The following is a 6121-nucleotide window of genomic DNA, read 5'->3' on the forward strand; positions in this document are numbered from 1 at the left end:
TCATTTACATGAATGAGGTAAGTCAATACTTGCTTATTGACTTCCTTTCTCATTCTTCTTAGTCGTTTTACTGTACGTTGACTGCTCTCCTTGAATCCCTACCCTGCCTCATGACTGACACCCTCACCTTGGCCTTCAAACACAGTCAGTCCTCTCCACTCAGAAAATGGAGAAAATACGTAATGTATTTCAGTTTCCATTTTCTCTCCGCTTCTGACAGAGACTCTCAAGAGTAATTGTCACCCATGCTTATCAAGCTTATGCCTTCCAGTAACATGTAACATGCACAATGTCAAAAAATATTAAAGGTAAGTGCAGTGATTTGAATTCAAGTTTATCTGACTGCTCAATTCCACTACTTACCCAAATTTCACATATAAAAAACCTGCTTTTCTGCCTTGTTTATGCTCAGTTAATGAATTCTGCATCCACCAGTCACTCATACTTGAAATCTAAGAGACAGCTCTGACCACTCCAACTCCAGTAATACCCACACTCAATTTGTTTATGAATTTTGACAAATGGGTGGCAAAAACATGTTTAAATAACTCCCTGCTTCCATTTTCTCTTCCATCACCACGTGTTCAACACTTTCTAATCTCAGCTTTCTCTAAGTCATCTTTCATTCACTATCTGAGTTATCATTCTTAACTGTAAACCTTTACATATTATTTCCTTGAACAAAAATCTTTCAATTATTGTAATTGCAAACAGGATAAAGTCCATACATCCAATCCACTCATTCACATACCTATTGTTACTTCTAGTTGTATCCCTCGCCACTCAGCCCATGTCTTTTTGGCTTTGGATTCATTCCATCATTGTTTGGTATGTGAACATGCCAGCCATTTTTACACCTTCTCTTATTCTTTTGCTCATGTTCTTCCTTCGGCCCTTATTTTCTTCCCTGACTAGAAATCCAGTTCATCACTGATACATTTGGATTTGACTAGGTCAGTTATGCATCTATCTCTCAAAATAAACTGACAGGTTTTCAGGGAAGAGTCAGGTATTCATTTTCACAACCCTCCTCTTTTTCCCCTGGAGACTCCACCATCTAGAACTTCTTGCACATAAAAGCTCAGACTGAAATTGTTGTTTCACAGCTACAGTGGGATAACTGTAACTTCAACATTCCTAAATGAAGTTTTGAGACACTGGGAAGACTATAAAAGTGAAAAAAATCCTAGTAACTAACTTTTTAATAAATTACAATGTGACAATCACATACACAAAAATTCCACCATTGTATTATACAGTAACATTTCAGAACACTTGACATGAAACTGATCTTCAAAAATTTTAGAAATAGAAAAAACATGTAAAAAGAATGAGAGCTCAGAAAAGCATCACATTAACTCAAAATTTATACCTATTCATGTTTTCTAAAAATTAAACACACCTCAAGGAAAATACAAACTTGACACAAAAACTTCCAAATCATGAAAGGGAAAAATGAAATGAGTAAGTCTTATTTCAACAAAAGTCATAAAAGACAAGAATATATAAGCCTAATATAAGAAAGCCTAATAAACAAGAAATATAAAATCAGCCAGGATAAATATGACAAATAAAAGATTTGTATAACAAGAGTAAATTAAGATTTAAAATTTTTATATATTAAAAAAGAGGAAAGTAAATCTATGTATATGTAGTTTATACTATAAAAAGTAAAAATGAGTAAATAAATACGTAGGCAAAAATATGAGATAAAGATAAACAAATATTGTAAAATGGAAGTTTTATATCAGATAACACTACTCAAGAAAAAGATCTATTCTGTGGAACAAATGTGAATCTTTCATAATGGGAAAAGCTATATTATGAGTATTTATAAACAAACATTCCTTCAATGTAGCAGCAAAATATATAAAGTAAAGTATCTTTTAGAAACAAAGATCCTTTTTCATCCTCCCTCCCTCTTAAAAGAACTCATATTAGGAGACAATAACTTATTTCCCTCAGAATTCACCAGGCTGAGGAGACAAACAAATGATACAAGAGATTTAAATATCATCCTCAATCCTAGAATTTTATACCATAGCTTGCAGATATATTCTTTTAAAATTTACAAATATTATTCATAAAATCAGTTGTCATTTGTCACAAAGATAACTCTCAATAAAATTTCCAAATAGTAACTATAAAGTCAACATATCCTTACTTCAAGGCAATACAGCATTTTTAACATTAATATAAAACAGAATTTTAAAAAATCAATCCTCTAAATAATTTTTCTTAAAAGAGGAGACTAAATTTTTAAAAAATCTTTTTGAAATTAATACTAATAAAAACATTATATGGAATACCTATGGGATTCAGCCAAGGCTCTATGCAGTAAAAAATATTCATTGTAACTCCTTTAATTAGAGAAGGTAGAGAAAATAAATGACTTATGTATTTAACTTAAGAAGGCAGATAAAGAACAATATATTAATTGAATTTAGGTGGATGATATTTGGTGGATTTTAAAAGTAAGCCCCTCAAAAAAGTTAGCATGTAGTCTCACTTGTTTATTTTTGCTTTTGTTGCCTGTCCTTTTGATGTCATAGCCATGAAATCACTGCCAAGACCACTGTCATGAAGATTTTCCCTTACATTTTGTCCTAGAAGTGTTAGTTTCAGGTTTTATATTTAAGTATTTTATCCACTTTGAGTTGATTTTTGTGTATTGAGAAAAATAAGGGTTCAATTTCATGTTTTTATATGTGAAATCCAGTTTTAGCAACATCATTTGTTGAAGAGACTACTTCCCTCATTGTGTATTCCTGGCACCCTTATCAAAGATCAAGTGACCATATAAGCATGGATTTATTTCTAGAATCTCTATTCTGTTCCATTGGTCTATATGACTGTATTTATGCCAGTACAATACTGTTTTGATTACTGAAGCCTGATAATATATTTTGAAATCAGGAAGTATAATACCTACAGCGTTGTTCTTTCTCAGGATTAATTTGGTTATTCATAGTCTTCTGTGGTTCCATATGAACTGGAGAACTGGTTTTTTTTCCCCCTAATTCTGCAAAAAGTGACTTCTGGACTTTAATTACATCAAGCATAAAAATCTCTGCACAGCAAAGGAAACAATCAACAGAGTGAAAAGGTATCTACTGACTGGGAGAAAATATTTTCAAAGCATATACCCCAAAGAGGTTAATCTCCAAATAACATAAGGAACCCCTATAACTCAATAACCACAAAACTAATAACCCAATTAAAAAGTGGGCCAAAGACTTGAATAGACATTTCTCCAAAGAAGATATACAAATGGCCAATAGGTATACAAAAAAATGCTCATTGTCACAAATCATCAGGCAAATGCAATCAAAATCAAAATCAGATATCATCTTACATCTGTCAGGATGGCCATTATCAAAATATAAGACAAGTGTTGGTGAGGATATGGAGAAAGTAGAAACTTTGTACACTGTTGATGAGAATGCAAAATCGCTCAGCCACTATGGAAAACAAAGAATTCTTTGTTCTTAAAATTCTTAAAATTTTAATAATAGAACTACCATATGATCTAGCACACCCACCTCTGGATATGTATCTGAAAGAACTGAAATCAGAATCTCAAAGAAATATTAGCACCCCAATACTCATTGTAGCACTATTCACAATAGGTGTGGCATGGACACAACCAAAACAACCAGACACAACCAAAACAACCAGACACAACCTGAATGTCCATGGACAGATGAGTGGATAAAGAAAATGTGGTATGATACATACAATGGGAAACTATTCAGTCTTAAAAAAAAGAAGCAGGAAATTCTGCAATCTGTGATGACATGGATGAACTTTGAGGAAATTATGCTAAGTGAAATAAGCCAGTCAAAGAAAGATAACTACATGATTCTACTTATATGAGGTATCTAAAATAGTCAAATGCACAAAATCAACAACTAGAATGGTGGTTACCCAAGGCTGGGAGGAGTAGGAAGTGGGAAGTAATTGATAGGTATAAAGTTTCAGTTAACTAAGATAAACTCTAGAGAGCTGCTATACAACACTGTACCTATAGTCAACAACAGTGTATTGTATACCAAAAATTTGTTAAGGTGATAAATCTCAAGTTAAGTATTCTTATCACATTTTTTAAAAGCATGATTAGTAAGAATAAGAGATGGAATTTTGAAATGACCAACAAAACAGGCAAACATATAGTGAGCCTCAAAAAGAAAAAAATCAGAGAGAAATAAAAAGTAAACAACATTATCAATTATACCAGGAATATACTGACACATAAGATTAAAAATTATATGGGAACAAAATTACATTATGTTAAATTTAGAAATATATAGTAGTTTATATAAGAAATATATAGTACCATAAATTACCAGAGCTGATTGAAAAATTTGGAAACCTAAATAAACTAAACTATAAGCGGAAATGCTAATCAGTGATCTTTTTCCTTATTCCATACTATTTAAAATATTTAAGAGCACAGATAAAAAATAATTGGTCTCCAATTTATTTTAGAAATCTAACTGAACCCTGACACCTAATGCTAACATACATAGCACAAAAACAGAAAATCACAGACTCATTTCATTTATAAAGATGCAGTGGATTTGCATTTTACAAGAGGATTAGGTTCTGAAATCAGTCTCTATGGTAAAAATCTGTTTTTTAATATTTGAAATTACCCCTAAAAACCCCTTTAAAATGCTCATAACAACATAATATGCTGCTTTGTGTTTGTAAACCTGGTCAATACTATATTACTCTGTAGGTACACCAGATTATAACAGATTAAATATTTGCTTTGCATTTAGTGGCCCTGTTGGTTGAAAACTACATACACTTAAACACCAGAATAAAAAGTTATCTTAGAAAAGTCTTTCACAATGAGAGGCAAACAGGAACTAAGTTCATCTGAATAGACAGATTCCTGTCTTCCTACATTATGCTCATTTCAGAGGAAGTGAGCCATTGAGTAGAATGGCAGAAAGGATTGACCATACTAGTTAAGATTCAGCATTTATTTTGCGCTTGAAGGAAACTCACTTATGATAAAACCATATCTAGAAAACAAATGCAGACTCTTGTGTACCTATATACCTAGGTGTAAGCACTACCGTTTAAGTAGGGAAAGAAACAAAAAAAAAAAAAAAAAAGGAAAAGGTAGAAACAATAATGGTCACTGACACTACCAGAATTCCAGAATTTGGCATAGTACTTGAGGTCATGATTGAAGCAATATATCAATTGAAATAAGTCAGAATTAAAACTTTTAAAATAATGAGACAAATTTTCATTACTTCCAAGAATACAACACTTACTTGGAAAAATAAAATTTACTAAGACAAAATATTATCAGATGTTCTAGGAGAGTGTGGTAACTAGTGCCAGGCCCAATATCAATATACTGAACTTAATATCTTTTTCATAAACTAAATCTTTTTGAAAATGAGAAAATAACTTCAAATCCACAGTAGCAGCAAAAACTATGAAACATATAAGAATAAATCAAATAAGAAATGTGTAAGATCTCTAAAATAAACTGCAAATCTTATGTTACAAAGTATATAAAAGTTAAGGGAAATACATAATATACATTTAGATGAAAAGATTTCATATCATAAAAACATAAAATGATTCAACAGTAAACACCAAACTCAATCAGATATCAGAAGTTATTTTTTTTGGTGGAGAGAACAACAGATTTATTCTATAGCTTATCTGGATGAGTAAACATTCGAGAATAGCCAGGACATTTTTGAAAAGGAAGAAAAGGAAAATAAAGCTGAAGTGTTTTAAATGTAGTATTGATGCAGTAATGAACAATAGATGAAAAGAAGCAAGTGAGTCTAGAAAAGGACACATACATATACGTAGAATTAGTATATGGCAAAGAGAAAATTTCACTTCAACAAGGAATAAATAATATGATGATACTATCCCTGTATCATAATGAAAAGTAAACTATAAATGATTTGACAATATAAATTTTATGTAAAACATATTTGAAAAATATTTTTGAATATTCCTGAGATAAGAGAAGACTTTTCTAACCAAGATATGAACAAGAAGCCATAAAAGAAAGAACTGAAAGATATGACATTAAAATTTTAAAGTTCTTTATATTACCAGTTTATAAACAAAATTAAAA

Source organism: Camelus ferus, chromosome 3 (assembly GCF_009834535.1).
Source record: "Camelus ferus isolate YT-003-E chromosome 3, BCGSAC_Cfer_1.0, whole genome shotgun sequence".
In the NCBI taxonomy this organism is placed as follows: Eukaryota; Metazoa; Chordata; class Mammalia; order Artiodactyla; family Camelidae; genus Camelus; species Camelus ferus.